At 41.9% G+C, this 23,499-nt stretch overlaps 1 protein-coding gene across 1 annotated transcript in view; it reads left to right on the top strand.

Moving 5' to 3' along the window:
• The first annotated feature begins 281 nt into the window (after nucleotides 1-281).
• Nucleotides 282-23,499, top strand: part of LOC122564892 (gelsolin) — a 75,914-nt gene continuing 52,696 nt past the window's right edge. The window contains exon 1 of the mRNA XM_043720304.2: nucleotides 282-436. The gene's annotated coding sequence lies outside the window, so the exon portion shown is untranslated. The remainder of the gene's footprint in view (nucleotides 437-23,499) is intronic.

The raw sequence follows: 23,499 nt of genomic DNA, 5'->3' as shown, positions 1-23,499 counted from the left end.
TCAAATGTGACTAAGTATGAAAATTGCAATATTTTCCACATCTCCTTACAGATTAGCATTCAAGCCTCTTTGCTCTGTTGTTCGAATTTTGTTATACTTTGCCCTAAATGACAATTCATTAGGAATTGACAATGTCGTAGGAAAAAGATGCGTGGGTGAAACTGAAGGAAACACATTGTTGGTGTTAAAAGGTTTCGCCTGAAATCTGACCAGGCTGCAGCTGCGGATGTCATTTCATGCGCTCACTGCCACCACCCATACCCCGGTCAGTTATATTTTATTTTCGCCCGGTCGAGCGGCTTCTGCAGGAGAATGGAGTTGTGGATTTAGAGGGCGGGGCAGTGGAGCCGAGCCCTACTCACATATCAGCTGCTTCAGACCCAGTTCGATTGTTGTGCGTTAGACACCGTCCATTTGTTTCTCTGCATCAAGTGAGGTAAGGGACGCAATTTGTTTCTTTCTTCTTATAATATTTTATTCCTCCCAGTTGCTGAGGAATGTGCTGTAGGTAGGAATGATTAAGGGAGTTGTGACCTCAATGTGTTAATTCGACCTTTTGCTGTAAAAATAGGCAATTGCTTTGGGTAATGTGGGTCTCTTTGACTGACTAATGTTCTCGGTGTGGTTTGTAGTTCAAGTAGCTGACAGTCTTTTTTATTAAATGTGGAGTTATTCTTCGCCTTGCACAACTGTTCGATTTTTTTAAAGCTCTGTTAAAATCTGGAATATTTTAAGCCAAATGTGGGTGTTTTTCTGTCTAGAATCCTGCAGATTTAAAAGCACTTCACAATGTTCATACTTGTCTTAAGGTCATCTCTGTGACTTTACTCCTCGCCTTCGTTTACATTCTGTTAATTCCTTGGCTTGGAGTGTTGTTTCCGTCTCGAATGGGCGTTAACCGAGGGTTCGCTATAGATCTAATTCACGTTTTGCATATTTTCCAACAAGCTATGACAATGGAAGAACGCTTCTTTTCATTGAAAAGTCTTCAAATGGTTTCGTACTTTATTAAAAGTCACACTCAGTTTAAAAGTTTTACTTAAGTATTTAGTGCGTGCCAACTTTCAGAAGTTAGTAGTTTTAATTAAAAGGATAGTGGTCCGTAGGGAGGATGAGTCATTAGGAAGAATCGCTGATGAGTAACGTTCTAATGTATAAACACATTTTTCCATTTTTAAAAACGGTTTATCTTCTGTTAAAGCTGAAGAATTTGGGCTATTTTTATTGCTGTGGTGGATTTTCACTCTTCTGCCATTTATAGAAGTCCATGGCTTGTTTTCAACGAGTTGACTTTACAGATGGACTGTTTTTCTTTGTGAGCCAAACTGCCATAAGTTTGGCTTCATCTTTTTGAGTGACAGGCTGAGATTCTCTCCTTAAACAGACAATCGCAAAGCAACGTGCCACGTCCCAGATCGGTTATAATCCAGACCCATTGAGCTGTGGAAGTTGACCAGTTAACCAGTCTGGTGTTTTGCATTTGTGACAGAGTAATGGCTGGGGATGGAAGAACTCAAAAGTAAAATACTGGGGCTAAAATGATCAAATTTCAGTGCCTCCTTTTTTAAAGGTAGCAACTCATGCCAGGGTACACTTTCTGCAACTGGACCAAGTACAGGAAAAGCTGCTAGTGTTTCTGGAAGTGTATCCAAGAATTTTTAAGATTCCTTTTAACCACATTGGCTTACAGTAAGGTTGATTGCTTTATTTTTAAATAATTATACAAACACACCCACTTTGAGATGATGTTCTGATTGTCCAGACTCAAGATAGTGAATCTCAGTTAAGTGGGGGGATGTAGCCCCACCCTGGCATAGTGAACTTGGCAATGAGCAGCAACTTATGTGGGCGAAACTTTCTTTTAATGACGGTTAGTATGAATCATTACATGATTTCATATCGAATTTAAGTACTTCTCCCTGGGTCTGTTACACTCAACAAGCACTGACCATGAGGATGTTGTCCCTGTTTTTCCCCCCTCAGTTGAAACAAAATGCTGCGACACAATAGTTTTACCTCCATCTTTTGTCTCACTCCAGGGCTCAGAATAATGATCGCCCATGTGTACAGAGACACGAGTTCTTGGTCTTCTGTCTCGAACAGCAGATTCTTAATGACTTGTGTAGTCATTTTACAGGGAGGAGCATGCAGCTAAGGCAACATACATTGAGTGACCATTACAATCAGCGAGTGTCAATTGTAGAAATTAAGCCTTTTGCTGTTATACAATGAATGTTATTAACCTTGTTAACTGGCTTTACATGGATACTTTCCCCTTCTTAATTGACCTTGCATACTGAATGCTTCCAATATTGTTAAATGGCTCTACATAATGACTGTTTTTCCACATTGTTGACCCATTATCCTTGCCTCCAGCATCCCGTTGTTAACGGCAATTCTTATCTGATCTGAGTCATGCTCGGCTGAACCTCTTGTTTCACAAACTTAAATTTTAACTTTTTTTTCCCTACCTGCTCATATCCTGTACACATTCTCAGAGAAAGTGGAAAAATTAGAATCAAACCACCATCATAATCTTGTCGTTTAAACCATGTTGCTACTGACTTCTGAATCAAGACTCCTAAATTGTGCCCCATCTAAGCAGAGTTCATGTTTTGGGTCCAGTAACTTATCAAGGGTCACCGGACCTGAAACGTTAACTCTGCTTTCTCTCCACAGATGCTGCCAGACTTGCTGAGCTTTTTCGACAACATCGGTTTTTGAATAGTTTTGCTATTTGCTATGAGAGAAATATCCTGAATAAACTTGCTGGATTAATAGGAGAAGTCATTCATTTTGTGAATACTAGTCTTTTTCTTCTTTTCCTACAGTTTAGTGAATAATTATTTTGCGTCCATAATCTGCATTGGAAAATTCTTGTTTTGGATAATGATACATTAGTTTCTGTAAGGTTTCATGGCATTAAACCTGTTTTAATTGTTACTGCATTAAGTATTCTATTTTCTCATGTTCAAAGATGTTTTTGTGCACCTCGGCAGCAGGTGGGACGTGTCTCCTTGTCCAGAGGTAGGAATGCTACCAATGTGCCACAAAAGGCCTTCAATATAAGTGATGTATTCAGTTGGCTCTGGCATTTTTTTTTTGTAGATTAACACCAACAGTGTGGGTTAAATTCCTGCATTTGGTGAGGGTATCGATCCTTCTCAATCTCTTTTTTTCCCTTGCCTGAGGCATGGTAACTCACTTTAAACACTACCAGTTGCCTCTCCAGTGGGAGAGCAGCTGTGTAGTCTATTAAGACTATAATAACTCTTCACATAAACCCCTTGTAGCTGCAAATTTACCTGTGTGGTAATCTTGCTATATTGCTTCCGCTGTATTCACTAGTTCCTTTATTTCACATCCCCTTTTTTTCAGAACTTTTTCTGAAACAATATCACATAATGACCAATTTTAAGTGTTTTGCACTTTTTAAAAGTGTAAATTGGTCTATCTCGTGCAATATGATCACTTATTGACACCATACTTCACCTTTTGAAAAATGCTATGTTGATTTTAAAACTTAAATCACTTTACAAACGATTGAGAATTTTTTTTTTAAAAAGCTATTGCTGAATGAAATAATAAATCCAACTATGATTTGCAGTGCAGTCAATTATGACTCATTAACCTGGCATTTTATTTAATGGTCATCAACACTTGACTGCAATTTTGTTTTAATGATTTTTAAGAAAACTCTACTGAAATCAGTTGGCAGTTGAGATTCTCCTATAGGTGTCATTTTCAAATCCCTTGCCCAGTATTTTGGGTCAAAATACACCTGTAAATGATCAGTGTATATAGAATAATCCTTAGCAATACATTGCAGTCACTGAGCCAAGTGTTTGTTCAGGTGTGGTTTATTGACTATAATGTATAGTAGGGGAAGTTCAGGGGGATTGATCAAAGTCTGAGGAAGCAAGCTGTTACTTCAGTTTCAGATGCATATCCCACACTGAGGAAGCATGTGGGGAAGTTTAATACCACGTTGTTTTGTGGGTTTTCATAAGGTGATTTCCAAACACAACCCTAGCTGAACTGAAGAATTCAAGAAATAATATGGGTTTTCTTTTTCTTGAGAATGTGTGCCTTAAGTCAGTTACCAACAGTGAAGTGAAACACTTAAATGAAGGTGCTCAAAAAATATTGGAAACAATTCTTCTTGACTGCAGCTGTTATTTATAATATCAAGACCTCAGCAGGTGACAGTTTGATTTTAAATATCTCATTGAGCAACATGTAGCCTTCACTTTTTAAAAAAAAAAATTCTGTATACATTTTCCAGCTAAATTTTTCTGACCTCTCATTTAGAGACACAATTTTTAACTTACTTTGAGTGAACCCCTTTATGAATACTCAATGTCCATTATAAATGATCAAAATCGCTTTGTGTTAAAATATTCCTGTTTAAAACTATTGGAGATAAATGGAATAAGTGAAGGAGATGAAATAACCTCCAGTTAATCTCAACAAAGAATTGAGTCTGGTTGTGGTCTGTTTAAACAAGGAAGTGTCTTGGAATTGCTATCTAATATTAAAATGACAAATGTAGTTCAGTACTACTGCTTTTCTGAATTTTGTTTCTTTGCCCTGTTTTTGTATGTGCCCATTTGAAAGGTTGGTTGTAAATAGCAATGGACATGTGCCATCAGTGTCCATCTGAAAAGCTTGTCAACACTCATTAATGTCACTGATCTAGGCATTTGTTAGTGAAGGTAGATAGTTGACATGATTTTCATTGCTTGCAGACTGACTTTAGCCAATTGTATTCAAGATGCTTTCTCATGTACAAGTATCTAAGAATTCTGACCTTTTTAAGACAGGATTTAGAGTAGGAGTGAGGGAATTGAACAACTTTTTTTTCTTTTAAGTTGTGAAATCATATCTGGCTCATGGCAAGGATATATACTTAGGATCAAAATAGTCTTAGGAGTGCAACTAGGGTTCAGGAGATAAGCTCTTCATGGAGATTCTTTCAGGGGATGCAGGCGCATAGTTGGTTGAAAGTGGAGTCTCAGGTTGACAGGATCGTTAAAGGTAAAAGTGGGGACTGTAAATGCTGGAAATCCAGTAGATTAGTGATGCCTGTCAGGCAGCATCCAAGGAGCAGGAAAATCAAAGCTTCGGGCAAAAGCCCTTCATCAGGACTGAAGCCTCCAGGGTAGAGAGAGAGATGGGAGGGGGCTGGGAGTGGGGAGAAGGTAGCAAAGAGTACAAAAAGGGGATGAAGGTGGTAGGTCAGAGAGGAGGGTGGAGTGGATATTTGGGAAGGAAGATGGGCAGGTAGGTCCGGTCATGAGGATGGTGCTGAGCTGGGAGGTTGGAACAGGGTTAATGTGGGGGGAGAGGAAATGAGGAAACTGGTGAAGTGTACATTGATGCCATGGGGTTGAAATGTTCTGAGGCGGAAGATGAGGCGTTCTTCCTTCAGGCATCAGGTAGTGAGGGAATGGTGGTGGAGGAGGCCCAGGACCTGCATGTCCTCAGTAGAATGGGAGGGGGAGTTGAAATGTTGGGCCATGGGGCGGTGGGGTTGATTGGTGCAGATGCCCCGGAGGTGTTCCCTGAAGTGCTCTGCAATTTTCCTGCTCCTTGGATGCTGCCTGACTGTGCTTTTCCAGCGCCACTCTAATCTAGGATAGTTAAAGGTGTTTGGCACACTTGTCTTCATTGGCCAATGCATTGAGTATAGGAGTTGGGAGGTCATGTTGCAACTGTACAGGACCTTGAGGCCAGTTTTGGAATACTGTGTAAAATTCTGGTTGCCCTTCTATAGGAAAGATGTTAAACTTGACAGGGTTCAGAAAAGATTTACAAATATGATGCCAGGGTTGGAGGGTTTGAAGTATAGGGAGAGGATGAATAGGCTGGGGCTATTTTTCCCTGGAGCATCAGAGGGGTGGCCTTCATCGAGGTTTATAAAATCATGAGGAGCATGGATAGAATAAGTAGACAAAGTCTTTTTCCTGGGGTGGGGAGTCCAGAACTAGACGGCATAGATTTAGGGTGACAGCGGAAAGATATAAAGGGGATCTAAGGGGCAACTCTTTCATGCAAAAGGTGGTGCGTGTATGGAATGAGCTGCCAGAGGAAGTGGTGGAGGTTGGTACAATTGCAACACTTAAAAGGCATCTGAATGGGTATATGAATAGAAAGGGTTTGCAGGGATATGGGTCTAGATCAGTTCAGGATATCTGGTCAGTATGAATGACTTGAACTTGAGGACTTCTGTACTCTTTGACTAATGAGATTTATGTCCATATTCTGTGAATTTGAGAGTAGGAGGTAATCTCATTGAAATGCATAAAATTCTTAAGGGGCTTAACGGGATAGATGTTAGGATGTTTCACAGCTAGGGTATGTGGGGAGAGTAAGTCTTGAAATAAGGGGTTGATCACTTTACACTGGGAAACTTTAAAGGGCTGTAAGGCTTGGGAGTCCTCCACACTCTCACAATGGATGTTTGGTTGAGTATATTCAAGTTTGAGATTGGAGAGTTTGGATTTTAAGGGAATTGAAGCACATGGCGTTGGTGTATAAAAGTGTAGATCTATCATGAACTTACTGAATAGCTAAGCAGGTTTGAGGAGACGTTTAACCTAATCCTATTTTGCTCCTGCTCTCTACCTGACTGTAGGCATTCTTTCGCCAGCTCCTCTGTGAAGGTTACTGTAGTAGCTTGCTCATGAGGGTATCTACTCAAATTCCCAGATAGTGTAGTAATTACAGCAAATGAATTCACTATCCACCCACCCCCAACCCCTCGCAGAATCCTGGCTCTAACTCCGTTCATGTAGAACCAGAAAATAGGATATCCTATTTGGATCAGTGAATAGCAGACTTTCAACCATTTTAAGGGGAACTACCTACTAACTCAAATTGTGCTTCAATTTTAAGCATTCTGTTTCTTCAGGTGGTCTGCTTAACTTTCTGCACCAGCTTTTGAAAACTTTCTCAAAATAACATTTATATTGCTGAAGGATTCATTAGCATTTTATAACGCTATAGGAGTGGAAGGTAGGTTTATAGCTGACACATTACCTGTAACTCATTCAGTTTGAAATTCCCAGAGTGCAGTTTTTGCGACATCCTGTTCTCTTTCTTACCAGTTTTCTGCCATTCCTCTGAATGTGTTCAAGACCCGTCAACAGCTACAAATGGACATGTTATTGATTTTTGTCTTAAGTGCTGACCAGTGACATGCAGATTGGCAACTGTGATACATCCATAAAGAAACTGACCCAAAATATTACTGTTGGAAGGTGAATTCAAATTATCTGCCTTTTTAATAACTAAAACTTCTGGCTTTAGGGACGCAGTACTGTTCTGTTGCTTCCCTGTTTTCCTCTTGTGACTTTCCTTAAACAGCTGCATTGTAAGTGTTTATACCAGTTGAACAATGTAGAGTTTGAGTAGCAATGAGTGGATTTTTTTTTCATTTCAGAAATAGGAAGTGTTACAAGAGTTTGGCTTTCCTCTCTGCAGGTTACTTTGTAGTAGTGTCTGCAACAAAGAATGGAGTTAAGCAGCTGGCTCAGTTCCTCATCTGCCAAGTCATATTTAGTCATTCTTAAGTATTGCTAAATACACAAAATTTGCACCCTCTTTAAAATATTCTCTTCAGAATTATTTTTGGCTGAGTTCAGAAGCAAAATCATATTTAATAGTACTGGTCAGTCTCCATTTCTAAATCTGTACTGCTATGCAGAAGGACAGTGTATCTTTACAGTGTAGTAGGAAATGTACCATTATGTTGCCCTCGGTTGTATAATTGTACCATGCTCTGTGCAGGCAAGGAGAGAAATTGAATGGGTTCTTATCTGTGAAGCCTGAATAAGAATTGAATAGTAGCAATGAAACCGGCCAAACTGCAACCTCTGGATTACACCTGACTGGCCCAAATTTCCCAGTAACTATGCTGTTCAATCTGTATTGCTTTTATCACTGGCTCAGACTACAGTTTGAGGTGGGAATGGAGAGAAGGCCTTGAATAATGAATGTCACTGCCTCTTTCGCATACTGACTTTAAATTGGTGAGGAAATCTAGGAGCAATGACTTGAGTTATGAAAATAAATAGCACACCATTTGAAACACAACCTTTTGGGGGTTAAATGAAGCTTTTAAAAGCCTAAGTTGGATAATCCTGAATTAGTGTAAAGTTGAAGGCAAATTAATTACTTGAGTAGAACAGGACTGCGGTAAAGACATTTGATTCTTGTTCCATCATCTGGAGTATCAGAATTGTGGGTGTCTGACTATAGGAAGGATGTGAATGCATTGGGGAAGAGTGCAGAAGTGGTTCACAAGAATAGTTCCAAGAATGATGAACTTTAGTTACGGGGATAAATTGAAGAAGTTGGTGTCGCCATCCTTTTTTAAAAGAAGGCAGAGACATGGTCTAAGAGGTTTTCAAAATCATGAGCAAGCTGGACAGAGTAGATTGGAACAGTTTCTCTCTGTCTTCAAGATGCCATCTCGACAACTTGTCAATGTGGAGGCTACAACCAAGTGCCCCAGACATTTCAGGAGACTGTTTGTTTAGATTTGTTGCCAATTCTCTTCTGAAAGTTACTGCTCCATTAATTCGTGGCCAAATATTTTAGGCAGAAAATACCATTTGAATTTCTTAAAAATTGCTTTGGGCACAGTAAGATTTTGCAAGAAGCAAATTGGCTGTTATGTATTGTGCGTCATGGTGATTGCACTTGAAAGGTACCTAGTTCGCTGTAAAGTGAATCAAGACATCCATTTGTCAAGAGTGGTGCAAAATAAAACCACTGTCCATGCTTAGCAACAGCACAGTACAGTTATCCTGTGTCTGAGTTACTGAAGTCCCTTACACTAGTGTTATTTAGTCATCTCTTCTAATCTTCTGAGATGAACAATTTATGGTAGACATTGTTTGTTTGGGAAATAATTCTTGTTAAATGGGTAGATCAAGCCTAACCAAATAGCTTTTTAAAAAATGTTTAATTTATCTCTTTCTCTTCCCCCCCCTCCCCCTCCCCTCCCCTTCGGTAATGTGTATAATTTGTGCAAACTCCACACAGACAGTCACCTGAGGCAGGGATTGAACCGAGGTCCCTGGCGCTGAGGCAACAGTGCTAATCACTGAGCCACCATGCTGCCCAAATGTTTTCAATTTTGTCCCAGTTGGTGAGGATTTTGTCGTCATTGACAAATGAGCAGCATCACTTCCCCTCACCCCCAAAAAAGTTGACTGACTAAATTCGATCACGAAAACTTTGCCAGGTCTCCAAGACTCTAGCATTGTGTGGCTGTTTAGTGGCTTCTGTCATTTAAAATGAAGAAAAAAACAACTTGCATTGAATTTATGTTTAAAGATTGCTCTGGCAGAACACCATTCTCTTCAAATTCACTAGCCTGACAGTTAGAAATTAAAATCAGCCAGGAATCCAATAAGCAGCACCTAATGATTCAAGAATTTGAGTCCTCATCGTGGATTGATGTTAATGCCTTTGTGGTCATTTTGCTTCCATGAAAATGAGGCGACCTTTGCAGAGACACAGGTTTACAATTTATGACTGGTTCACAAATGCAAACTGGATACTCCGTCAGTAAATAAAGCTAACTCTTTCTCGAAGTTATGCAGCTGTGCTGTCAGTGGAACAATTGCACACTTTGAAGTTTGAGATTGGGCAAGGGGGCGGAAATAAAATAAAGCTGTTAATTGTTCAAAGACATTCTGGTTCCAGTTTTGATTCTTGCAGTTGTTCAGTCACCTTTGCTACAACTTCTGTCCAGCTTGTGATGAGATGTGCCTTTCAACTAAACAAGAGAAATGTGAGTGGGTGGGGTCAGGCTCTTCAGACCCAGGGTTTGAGTTTGGCTGTCAGTTGAAGCTGGGGTTTTGGAGGAAGTTGCTGGTTGTGCCTGTCTCTGTTGCTGCGAGATTATTTGTTTTCTTTTAGTATATTCTACTGGATTAGAGTGAGAAGACTGCATGTGTGAACAACACTCTTTTGCTGAATTTGCCTTTGCCAAAGCTATGTGTATGGGATGCTGCTATATTGGAACAGTTGATAAGGAGTTAGATGTGTAATGTTATGGTAATTCTTGGTTTGTATTTTAACTGTGGTGTAAGAATAGTGTTGTGCTTAAAGCTTCATAATTTGACCAGTCAAATTGCATATGGACTGCAGTGCCTTCCAGTTGCCTTTAAATAAAAGTTAGGGTCTAAGCTATCTCCTTGATAAGGTTTGAGAGAGTTTAATCTGGTCCAGAGCTTCTCAAATGACTTGTAACTTTGCTAATCTTGTCCATTTCATCTACAGTTGAACCCTTTTTCTTTTAATTTAAATATTTTGCTTGATCTAGCAACAGCAGGGATCCTTTTCAAATCTGTGTGGCTATCTTTTTCACACGAAAAGTTTAAAGTTACAAGTGAAATCTCTTGACTCAGATTTTCGCCACCCTCTTTTAAAACTTTCTGGTGCCTACAGTCTACTCTGCAATAGAAGAAAAGTCTGCAATTCTGTTAAGCTCTGCTGGTAGCAAATAGCTTTTTGCTTTGTGGGTGCAACTTGATTTCTTAAACTTTCAGTTATTGGAACCTTCAAAGGGAAACTTGCTGAAGTTGCTAGATGGAATAATCAAGTCTTTTTATTTGGTTGTGGCTTTATACAATCGTACTCTGCCACTGCAGCAAGTGAAGATTTAAATTGCATTATTATGTCCCTGCCTCTGGGACAGAAGGTTCATTTCACACCTGCCAGAGGTTCATCATGACAGGTTCACTGGGTGTAGTAGCACGTATGTGCTATTTTTGAGTTTTGTCTGTTGAAGGTGAATGCTTTACAAGAGATGGATGGATAAAACTGCGAGGGTATATTTTTAATTGACTTTGTGGGATGTGGGTGTCACAGGCACGGCGAGCATTTCATTCTCCATCACTATTCTCCATCTTTGAAGGCCTTGATGAGCTGCTGCTTGCAGTGTACAGCCCACTATGCCGAAAGGGAGTTTGAGGATTTTGATCCAATGACTCTGAAGGAAGGGTAATTACATTTCCAAGTCAGGAGGAGAAGTGGCTTGGAAATGTTATCTACCTTTCAGTGATGGTACAGTGGATCTACCAACTGCACATAGACTACAATGGTTCAAGAACAAATCTGTTGGACTAAAACTACACAACACCAGGTTAATAACTGTTCACCCAGTCCAGCACCAGCACCTCCACACTTCAAGAAAGCAGCTCACCATCCGTCATAGCTTTACGTAGAGTATTGTGACTTGTGGGCAAGTTTCCAACAATGCATTTTAGGGTGGCATGGTGGTTCAGTGGTTAGCACTGTGGTCTCACAGTGCCAGAGACCTGGGTTCAGTTCCTGCTCTGGGCGACAGTCTGTGTGGAGTTTGCATATTTGTTCCCGTGTCTGCATGGGTTTGCTCTGGTTTCCTCCCACAATCCAAAGATGTGCGGGTTAGGTAAATTGGCCATGTTAAATTGCCCAATAGTGTTCGGGGATATGAAGGTTAGGTGCGTTAGTCAGGGGTAAATGCTGAGTAGCAGGGGAATGGGTCTGGGTGGATTACTCTTTGGGAGGTTCGGTGTGGACTTGTTGGGCTGAAGGGCCTGTTTCCACACTGTAGTAATTCTAATGTAGCCACAGATAATCTCCCAGTACTGAAGCAACCTGGTTGCTCTCGAGTGCTGTTTTTGTTTTGTAACTTGTGGTGAGATGTTTCATAACTGATTTGATTGAAGCATCAGCCTGCACTCTCTTTTTTGAGCTAAGAGTTATTCAGTGACGTAGTAAAACACCCCACCCCTGAAAACCGCATACCACTTAGTGGATGGCCTGTGGACAGTCCTGATGTGTCTCATGATGTATTTCAACATTTTTCTTTGATTTGTCCAGGGCAGGTGGTTCGGCTTTCAAAAAAGGGAAGTGAATCAACAAAAACCAATAATTTGGGTTTAATAGGGTGGATGGAGGTGTTTCCACATGTTCAGGGGCGTGCAAAATTACTGCTCTAAACATTTGTGCAAAGTCCAATAAGGAAGTTGGGAGAAATTCCATCACCCAAGTTTAAATGGAATGGGGAACTTGCAATCAAACAATAGTTAGTGAAAAGCCTGGATGTAATTTGAGGGGGAAGTTGAGTAAGAAAGGAAAGCTGTTTCCTAAAATGCTCAAAAGGTGTATAAACATTGAGGTCGAGATGGCTTGTTCCTCTATATTCTTGAATTATGCAGTGTTCACTCTTACGACTGGCATACCTTTTTTAAAACCCTTTGTTTTTTAAGGGGATGTGGATAAAGTAGGTTCCAGGCTGAATCCCTCAAACCAGAGCCTGCTGAGGTCTTGCCTCTCTGCAGCATCCCTGTGGGTCACAAAGCTGGTTGTAAATGCAGCAGGTTGAATAAGAGAAACCAGGGTATCCTTTTTGAAGTACTGACACACGAGGGGCAAAAACAACATTGCAGGATTTAAACAGGCTGGAGCTGCACTTCCCTAAAAGAAGTCGACACCTACATCTTTGGTACCAGAGTGTTCCAAGTGATGTTTAATGGTTGCTGTTGAGCGCACAGGCACAAAAGAGGTAGAGGTCACATGACTATAGCCAGTCAGTAAACTCCATCCAATTGCATTTTTAATCCATTTTTTTGACTTTGCATGCTGTTATTAGCAGTTAGAAGTAATCCATTGAGTAATTTTTAATTGTTTATTTGGAGAACTGAGAGAACCCTAGTCAGTTGCACATTATACATCATTATACAAGCATACATAGCCTTTTGATCATGCAGGTTTCCTAATAGTGTGCATGTGTTGGCTGTTCCTAGGGTGGTTGATCTTTGACTGTGGTGTGTTGTTTCCATAGTAACTATTGCTACTGTTTGCACTGCTAGAGGATGATGTTGCTCTGGGACTAATGGTCATTCTGTCCTCTGGTGAGGTCACTGGGCAGCTGTCTATAGTGAAGGTTCAGCCTTCCTAGTTGTACACAGCTGTCTGTGGTTGCAATGATTTGTTCATGTCCACCTGTGTATGTTGGAAGTAACTCTTCATTGCAGCATCTTAAGTTCCCATGTGCAGTGACTCTTTATCCAGTGTTGCACTATGCAGGAGCTGGGTATTAGTCAACAACTTAACAGTTCCAACTATCAGTGGAATTCTGGCTTTTTCTATCTTTTTTTGTCACTCCTATCCGTTACTACTTCTGGCTGACCGTTTGCTAGTAAGACAGGTTATTGAAGCAATGTTAAGGTGACCCCTTCAGATATTGTAGTCCGTTAGCACTAACATGTCACCCTTTTTTTTATGAGACCTGCTTGTTCTGTGCCTATGAGTGGATTTTATGTCCAACTTGACACTGACATTTTTTTCACAAAACCAATTGACTCCCACAGCTACCTGGATTATACCTCCTTCCATCCTACCTCCTGCAAAAATGCCATCCCTATTCCCAATTCCTCTCCTCCTAGGAGGACCATTTCTACCACAGAACACACCAGGTGGCCTCCTTCTTTTAGAGATCGCAATTTCCCTTTCCACGTGGTTAAAGATGCCCTCCAACGCAGATCGTCCACATCCCGCACCGCCGCCCTCAGACCCCAGCCCTCCAACCGTAACAAGGACAGAACGCCCCTGGTGCTCACCTTCCACCCTACCAACCTTCACATAATCTGCCAACATTTCCACCACCTCCAAACAGACCCCACCACCAGAGATATGTTTCCCTCCCCACCCCTTACTGCTTTCCGCAAAGACAGTTCCCTCTGTGACTACCTGGTCAGGTCCACACCCCCCAACAAACCACCCTCCCATCCTGCCACCCTCCCCTGCCACTATAGGAATTGCAAAACCTGTACCCACACCTCCTCCCTCGCTTCCATCCAAGGCCCTAAAGGAGCCTTCCATATCCACCAATATAATTTATTGTATCCGTTGCTCCCAATGTGGTCTCCTCTACATTGGGGAAACTGGACGCCTCCTCGCAGAGTGCTTTAGGGAACATCTCCGGGACACCCACACCAATTGACCCTACCACCCCATGGCCCAACATTTCAACTCCACCCTGCCCCCCCCCATGCTGAGGACATGGAGGTCCTGGGCCGCCTCCACTACGATTCCCTCACCACCCGTCGTCTCGAGGAAGAACTCCTCATCTTCTGCCTCTGAACACTTCAACCCCAGGGCATCAATGCAGACTTCACTAGTTTCCTCATTTCCCCTTTCCCCCAGTTCCTAACTTCCAGCTCAGCCCTGTCCTCATGACCGGTCCTACCTGCCAATCTCCCTTCCCACCTATCCGCTCCACCCTCCCCACTGACCTATCACCTTCATCCCCCACCTCCATCCACCTATTGTACTCTTTGCTACCTTCTCCCCAGCCCCCGCCCCCCCATTTATATCTCCACCCTGGAGGCTCCCTGCATCCATCCTTGATGAAGGGCTTTTGCCCAAAATGTCGTTTTTTTTTTCCTGCTCCTCGAATGCTGCCTGACCTGTTCTTTTCCAGCGCCACTATAATCTAAACTCGACAGTCCTCACTTTTGTTGAGTGGATTTTATTTCTGCTCTGGGAGTTTCAGGTTTTTTGATCTTGCCATTATATTGTGCGCTCAACTTTAATTTGCCCTGTGGGGAGGAGAATTGTTTCATGGTCTAGCATCAACATCCCACTTTAAGGGCTTTGGGGTCACGATCTGAAGTGTGTTTTTTTTTGCACTGGTTTTGTATTGCTCATGAAGTTGCCTGTAGAACCAGTACCTTTTTTCTTGTTACTTCTATTTCCTGTTTTCTGCAGTTATCAGTCTTGCTCACAAGCCATTTAGCACTTTTTTTAACATCTGACACCAGCTTGTTTTATGATAGATTTTTATCAGGCTCATCTCTCTCCAAGCAGTCATCTTTAAGCTCAATTGCTGCATTCTTTCTTTTCTGAATACCTGTGTGAATGTCATTTCGACTTCTTGATGTTGGAGTTTTTTTTCTAGTGCTAGACATGTTTCTTTTTACTTTGTCCTCAATTAGTGGTAATCTTTCAGGAATCACTAGAATCGGGGAGTGTCCGAGGATTGAGAAATCGCTAACATGACACACTTGTTTAAAAAGGGTCTAAGGCAGAAGACGGAAGGTTACAGACAGATTAGCCTAACCTCGGTTGTGGGTAAGCTCCTGGAATCCATTGTAAAGGATGACATTTCTCCATACTTGGAAGTGTATGGTAAAATAGGGCAGAGTCAGCATAGCCTCATCCAGGGAAGGACATGCCTGACAAATCTGCTAGAATACTTTTGAGGAAGTAATGAGCAGGTTAGACCAAAGAGAACGAATGGATGTTACTTACCTGGACTTGCACCAGGTGCTACACAGGAGGCTACTGAGTAAGAGAAGGGCCCATGGTGTCAGAGGCAAGTGCTAGCATGGATAGAAGCTTGGCTGGCAGCAAGCAGAGAGTGGGGATAAAAGGGTCCATCTCAGGATGGCAGCTGATGACCAGTGTTGTCCCACAAGGCTGTGTTGGGACCACAACTTTTCACTATATACATTAACAATTTAGCTAAAGGAACTAGAGGTGTTACTGGCTAAGTTTGCAGATGATATAAAGGTAGAGGGACAGATGGCATTGGGGAGGCAGGGAGGCTGCAGAAGGATTTGGACAGATTAGGAGAGTAGGCAATGAAGTGGCAGATGGAGTACAACATGGGAAAATGTGGGGTCATTCACATTGGTAGGAAGAGTAGAGGCATGGACTATTTTCTAAATGGGGAGAAAATTCAGGAGCCTGAAACCTTGGAGTTTCACTCCAGGATTCTCTCAAAGTAAACTTGCAGGTTGAGTCAGTGGTTAAGAAGGCAAATGCAGTAATGTTTTGAGAGGACTTGAATACAAAAGGGATGTACTTCTGAGGCTTTGCCAGGCTCTGGTTAGACCATATTTGGAGTATTGTGCACAGTTTTGGGCCTGACATATCAGGAAGAATGTACTGGCTCTGAAGCATGTTAAGAGGAGGTTCTTGAGTGGTCTTAGGAATAAACAGCTTAATAAATGAGTGTTTGAGGACTCTGGGTTTGTACTCAATGGAGTTAATGATGAGGGGAAATCTAATTAAAACATACAGAATACATGGTAGGAAGATGCCTCCATTGGCAGGGGAGAATAGGACCCAAGGGCACAGCCTTAAACAAAGACTTTTTTTTAGAGCAGTGATTAAAGAGAAACCTCTTCAGCCACAGTGGTGAATCTATGGAATTCACTGCCACAGACTGTGGAGGCCACATCATTGTGTACATCTTAGACAGAGAGGCTCTTGATCATAAAGGGGATCAAAGGTTATAGGGAGAATGGGGTTGAGAAAATTCAGTCATAATCGAATAGCAGAGTGGGCTTGATCGTGTGAGAAACAAAAGCTCACTCACTTTAATAATTTCAGTCCGAGACCAAATTTCTGAACAGCGTCGTTTTATTTGTACACCTGCAGGTGGGTGCTTTGTCTAATTGCCAGGTAAGGCAATGACCAAATGCACAGTATATCCCAAAAAACCCTTGCAATTTATACTGTTTTTTCCCATATGTTTTCCTTATTCCATTGTCTGTTCCCTGCTTCGCTTATGTCACTCATTTCCTTAAGACTTATCCCACAACTTCTGTTTATCCTGTCTTGTCCATGACAAACTCTTATCTCTGACTCCCATAAGGGTGTTTGACGTCAGTCTATTGTAGATTATTGATTAGGCATATCTTTTCTTCTATCAGCATCTATTTCCATCCAGAGGCCACTTTGACCTCTTTGATTAGGGTTTGTTCCTGTGTCTCCGTGTAGGGGGAAACAGATGCTTTCCTGTTTGCCCATATATCCACCATTGTTCTGTATTCACGTCTCATGCTAACATATCCTTTCTTTTTGCTGAATATGTATTTTCTCATTCCTGTTCTGTATCAGAATTTATACTTGCAGAAATAACATTAATTCATTTATATCCCACAATAGGATTAAAGGAGCAGAAATTAGGCCAATGTCTGTTTTGTCTTGTCTTACTGTCTTTAAAAATATGCCCTTTTAGTCTTGATGTATAACCCCTCATGACTTTATAAATCTGAGATCACCTCTCCTCTTCCTCTGCTCAAGTGAGACAAGTCCCAGCCTCTGCTTGTATCTCCAGCTGCTTATTCCCAGCCTAACAGTTGTAGACACTGAACAATTTGCTGTGGTACTTTTCAAGCATTTTTATAATGGGACTAATATTTAAAATACCTTTTTCCATAAATGCAAAGTTTTGGACTGATTTAACAAAAGCTCTTATGCATGCTGTTGACTTGCAAAGGTGTGTGGCTATAACCAATACTTTTCTCCTGACCAGAAGCTGAGATCACAACTTTCAAATGTAAATCAAAGTGCATCCAGTTTTAAATTGTGTAGCAAGTGGCGTTTGGTAATGACTGAGTTTGAATTTGAGTTGCTAATTAATCTGTGCAGAGAAATCCATCTTGGCCAGCTTTACTTTTTTGGGTTAGTTTGCAACAGAATGATACATCTTTAACCCTGTGGACACAGTTGATGCTTGACCTTCCTGCAGTAAAGCCTATTTCACATTGTGTTTTGCAAACCTAATTCTTCCTTTTAATTGCATTTAGCAAATGAGAAGGGCTTTGCAGTGTGCTGCAGTTTGAGATTCTCTGCTGCTGAATAGCACATTTCCCTAATTTAATCTAAATGACTCTCGGTTGAAATTGTCGCCATCATCTTTTACACCTAGTGAACGGCCGAAATCTCTATCTGGTCAGTATTTTTACTTTCCACATGGACACATGCAAATAGGAAGCTGGGATGTAAAGAATGTGTTTGGAGTTGCTCTGGGAGTAGCTGTGCCTTGCTACACTGCTGTCTCTGCTGCTGTTGGAAGGTGATAGCTCACTCCCTGCTGAAGATGTGTGCAATAGTTTTTCGTTCTCTGCACCTGGCAAACTAACAGCTAACTTGGTGGATTTCTTGCAAATGTATAAATCTTTTTCCCCTAATCCATTTTCAAAGTTAGGGCTGTCAAAATGCATGAGCTGTGATTGGTTTTTTTTACAAGCAGAGCTGCTTTTGGTTTACATCTCAAATCAAGTCTGAGTTTTAAGGGAGACTTGATGGGGGTAAGAGAATGAAGATTTCCTTAAAGGGAAAATTGATAGGAAGGAAGAGGCTGGCTCTGAGAATACTTAGGATGGACATTCTAGATGTCCTTGCTTCACCCAATGCTGGTAGTTATCAAAACTTAATGGCAGTGTTGGAGGTGGGCCCACCCATTTCGTTCACCCACAGATTTTAATTTTCCTTTAGACTTGAATGTTAACATGATTACCCAATGATATTGGATGATTTCCTGTTTGAATTCACTTCGCTTGTAAACCAAACTTGAATTCATTTTCCTTTTGAAACCATTTCCGGAAGAAGGGCTTATGCCCGAAATGTCGATTCTCCTGCTCCTCGGATGCTGCCTGACCTGCTGCACTTTTCCAGCAACACATTTTTCCTCTTTTGAAACCATAGACTAGATCTATTTTTGAAGGAAAATAATTTCAGATGAAACCCAAGTACAATTTGCCTTGTTGTATTCCTGACTGGAAGTTGGGGGTAGGGGATGAGGGAGTCTTTTTCGATCCTAATGATAAAAGGAGAAAGTGAGGTCTGCAGATGCTGGAGATTAGAGCTGAAAATGTGTTGCTGGAAAAGCGCAGCAGGTCAGGCAGCATCCAGAGAACAGGAGAATCGACGTTTCGGGCATAAGCCCTTCTTCAGGAATGATGTCTCCAGCATCTGCAGACCTCACTTTCTCCTCAAAGATTTTAACCTACTGCGAATCCTCTTACAAGGATGCCTTCCTTGAAGAAGCTCTCTTCCTCCCTCGATTCCTGAAGAAGGGCTCATGCCCGAAACGTCGATTCTCCTGTTCCCTGGATGCTGCCTGACCTGCGCTTTTCCAGCAACACATTTTCAGCCCTAATGATAAAAGCACTTACAAGTGAAGACATAAGACAATGTAATGTTTCACAAAATGAACTGTTTCAGTTCATCTGCATTGGTTCAGAAGGAGAACCAGTCTGCCTCCAGCAGTTATAATATAGCTTTACAAGACTTTAAATCCCATGACCTGTTAGATGGTGGTTGTTTTCTAAATTTACAAACTGACTTTCTGACCATTCTGGCTGTTACAAATGCATCTTCTGTGAATGTCCAGTCTGAAGGTGGGACTTTACTCTGAAGTACCAGCTTTGCTATGGCCCTCCCACACTTCTGTCCGACCTGTAAAGTAACTCCAAGGTTTTAGATTGTGACCCAGATACTGAATTGAGACAAGTATTTCTTGCAACATTATCTGAATGTTGCTGAAAAGGTTTTTTTTGTTGTCTTTCACAAATCCGGATATGTTTAAACAAAATAACAAATCAGATGCACTCCGGGCATGGTTAGGAACATGGGACTGGGATGTCATAGCAATTACTAAAAGGTGGTTCAGGGATGGGCAGGACTGGCAACTTAATGTTCCAGGATACAAATGCTACAGGAAGGACAGGAAAGGGAGACCAGATAGGAGGGGGAGTGGCATTTTTGTTAAGGGATAGCATTACTGAGGGAGGATATTCCTGGAAATGCATCCAAGGAAGTTATTTGGGTGGAACTGAGAAATAAGAAAGGGATGGTCACCTTTTATTGGGACTATATTATAGGTCCCCGAATAGTCAGGGGAAATTGAGAAACAAACAAATTTCACTTACCTGTAAGAATATTAGGGTGGTTATGGTAGGGGATTTTAACTTTCCATACATCGACTAAGACTGCCATAGTGTTAAGGGTCCAGAACTAGAAGGCATAAGTTTAGGGTGAGAGGGGAAAGATATAAAATGGACTCAAGGGGCCTTTTCACTCAAAGGGTGGGGTAGTGCCAGAGGAAGTGGTGAAGGCTAGTACAATTGCAACATTTTAAAAGGCATCTGAATGGGTAGATGAATAGGAAGGGTTTGGAGGGATATGGGCCAGGTGCTGGCTGGTGGGATGAGATTGGGTTGGGATATCTGGTCGGCATGGATGAGTTGGACCGAAGGGTCTGTTTCTGTGCTGTAGATCTCTGACTCTAAATGGGAACAGCATGATGGCTCAGTAGTTAGTGTTGCCTCACAGCACCGGGGACCTGGGTTCGATTCCAGCCTCTGGCGACTGCGTGGAGTTTGCACATTCTCCCAGTGTCTGTGTGGATTTCCTCTGGGTGCTCTGGTTTCCTCCCACAGTCCAATAATGTGCAGATTAGGTGAATTGGCCATGCTAAACTGTCCATCGTGTTCAGGGATGTGTAGGTTAGGTGTACTAGTCAGGGAATGGGTCTGGGTGGGTTACTCTTAGGAGGATCGGTGTGGAGTTGTTGGGCCAAAGGGCCTGTTTCCACACTGTTGGGATTCTGATTCTAAGAGGGAAAACCAACACTTTGTATTGTGAGAGTGCAGAGTACTGATTGGGTGCATTCTCTATTACAATGCATTTATCAATGCTGCTTAAAGCCATACCTGAACCAACATGTATAATGAACTTGCAGTGAAATATCACCAAGTGTTGTGTGAACAAAAAATATCCTGAGCATAGGAGAATTGCAAACCATTAGAAAAACAAAATTTAAGAGCTAGAATAAGTTAGTTTACAAGGATCTGGGTGTCCTCTTAAACAAGTCACCAAATTAGCCTGCAGTGAATAGTTAGGAATGCAAATTAAATATTCCCTGTTTCAATGGGATAGGATATAAAAGTAGGGAATTGCTGTCTGTACTAGATGGAAGTGTAAAACTTGATTTCCCCCCCCCCCCCCCCCCACTTGAAGTGGGACATTTATTTGCATTGCAGGTAGGTCAGAGAAGGCTAACTGGGTTGATTCCTGGGAATGAAATTTTTGCTTTTTTTTTGAATGGTCAGCCTTTGCTCATCTTAGTTCTGAAGAATCCAATGTGTGAGAACCTTGTTGAAACAGTACAAAAGGAAAGGGGTTCCTGTGTGGTGGAAGTTTTAGGAGGGGCTGTGTAACAGTCACGACTGAGATTTTATGCAATTGATGCATGACAGTAATGAGTCAACAATTCATGTTCCACTTAATCACACAGTGACTCAGTGGTTAGCACTGCTGCCTCACAGCACCAGAGACCACAGCACCAAGGTTCGATTCCAGCCTCCGGCAACTGTCTGTCCGTGTGGAGTTTGCACATTCTCCCTGTGTCTGTGTGGATTTTTTCCGGGCGCTCTGGTTTCCTCCCACAGTCCAAAGATGTACTGGTCAGGGGAAATGGCTGTGCTAAATTGCCTATAGTGTTAGGTGCATTAGTCAGAGGGAAATGAGTCTGGGTGGGTTACTTTTCGGAGGGTCAGTGAAGACTTGTTGGGCCGTAGGGCTTGTTTCCACACAGTAGGGACTCTAATCTAATCTGAGGAACAGGTTTGAGTAAATGCTGAGAGGATCCTTCAGGAATCCAAAACCGAAGAGGGACAGGATGAGAATTGGGACTTTGATTTGAAACTGTTATGTTATTTCTTTTCCAAGTCCTTTCACCATTTGAACAAGGGACTTGAGAGTTAGGAGGAGTGGAGGAATATTAGATGTGGGGCTGGAGCCATGAGGGGTAAATTGGTTATGATTTGCCCCAAATGTGTGTGGAGTGGGTCGAAGTTGGAAGCCGTGTGTCGAAGGGGAAACAGCTGGAATGGTTTAAATGGGATTTACTGCAATCTGTCTTGTGTCAACGGTGAAAGTAAAGCAGCTTGCTTCAGTCAAACAGCCTGCAGAAAATGATCCTTTAGACCATATGCTCAAAATTCTGATCTGTATTTAAAAGAAACTCTAGTGGCAGGTCAGTCACGTAGCAGCAAGCTTACCGTGAAGTTGGATGAGGTGGGTTCATCAACCAATGTGCAGTCAATATTTTCAAGTTAAGCCAGAGAATTTTAGTACAATCCTGCACCATAAGTAACTTTGTTTAGCAAATATCAACCTCGATTTAGATTTTATTTTTGACCTGAGTATGCATGTGCTCATGAGGAATCCTGGATGGGTGGAAATAATTTGGAAACAATCTTTTTAGAAAATTATTGACCTGATGACTTTGCAGTTAAGTATTTCTTGGAGTGGAACAAATGTTGTACTTCTCCCTTTTGCCCCACCCTCTCAGATTTGGACATAATTTGTTTGTCATCAATGCCATTCTGTTAGGTGGCCTCCATCCTTCCTGTAATAAACTTGCAATACTGAAGGCTGCTGATGCCTTTTTTTATTGAGCCAGAATCCGTGGTAATTATGGATTGTCAGTGATGGCAAAACTACTTTCAGGGGGCAGGTGGAGTAGTCAAATGCTTAAGTGACAACTAAACACTCTCTGTTTCCCTGTGGGTTGAATTCCGAGCCAAATAATGCAGCCTCTCCATTCTGCCACCACCAAAGTATGAGGGAGATGTTGTAAATAATTAACCATTTTCTCTCCGCTCCTATTGCCCAACAGCTGAATATTGAGTGGGATAACTTGTCCTAAACACACTTCCTCTTCCCCCACAGAGTCCACTTGAGAAGGAATCCTTTTGCTTAACTGGTGCAATCCATTATTGTAGCCAATTATTTATCTCTTTAATTCCTCCCTTCTGCATTTTATGATGCTGATATGGAACATTTTAAACTGTTGTTCAAGGTTTGATATTGAAGTTCTGCCCTTTGGAAAGCCGGAGCTGTTAGAGTTGAGCAGTTCATTAGTGCCCTAACTCTGACCAATCTCTGCCCTGTGGGTAGGAAAGGAGTAGGAAGACCAAGCTCCAACATTGCATACACCATTCTCAACTCATTCTTAAAATGAGATGCATCCACCTACTCTGTCTCTGTACTGTCTGTGTTGCAAACTGACTAGAAATCAGATTGGAAGCAACCAGCAATCTTAAAGGAATGTGGCGTGTAGAAACCGGAGGTCTCCTTGTGTAACTATTCCAAAAATTCAATTGACTGTTTTTCTCCTTGGCAATTTCTGCCCACGTTGTCAATGATTCATGTTCTTCAAGCGTCTAAGCAGAATGTCCATGCAATTGTTTTAAATTGGTTGGCTCTTTCTCATCTGAAAATGAGGACTAATGACTGAGGGCAGGTTTAGGTAGTATTTGTAATTTCTGACTCCTATAGATTGTCTGTCTAATATATTAGATTTCTCCAGTTTCCTCATTTCCCCTCCCCCCACCTTGTCTCAGTCCCAACCCTCGAACTCAGCACCACCTTCCTAACCTGCAATCTTCCTGACCTCTCTGCCCCCACCCCCACTCTGGCCTATCACCCTCACCTTAACCTCCTTCCACCTATTGCATTTCCAACACCCCCCCCCCCCCCCCCCCCCCCCCCCCCCAAGTCCCTCCTCCCTACCTTTTATCTTAGCCTGCTTGGCACACTCTCCTCATTCTTGAAGAAGGGCTCATGCCCGAAACGTTGATTCTCCTGCTCCTTTGCTGCCTGACCTGCTGCACTTTTCCAGCAACACAT

Source organism: Chiloscyllium plagiosum, unplaced genomic scaffold (assembly GCF_037043375.1).
Source record: "Chiloscyllium plagiosum isolate Xiang-an unplaced genomic scaffold, Cpla_swu_hap1 HiC_scaffold_21, whole genome shotgun sequence".
NCBI classification, from domain to species: domain Eukaryota; kingdom Metazoa; phylum Chordata; class Chondrichthyes; order Orectolobiformes; family Hemiscylliidae; genus Chiloscyllium; species Chiloscyllium plagiosum.
This window is presented reverse-complemented; position numbering and strand designations above follow the sequence as displayed.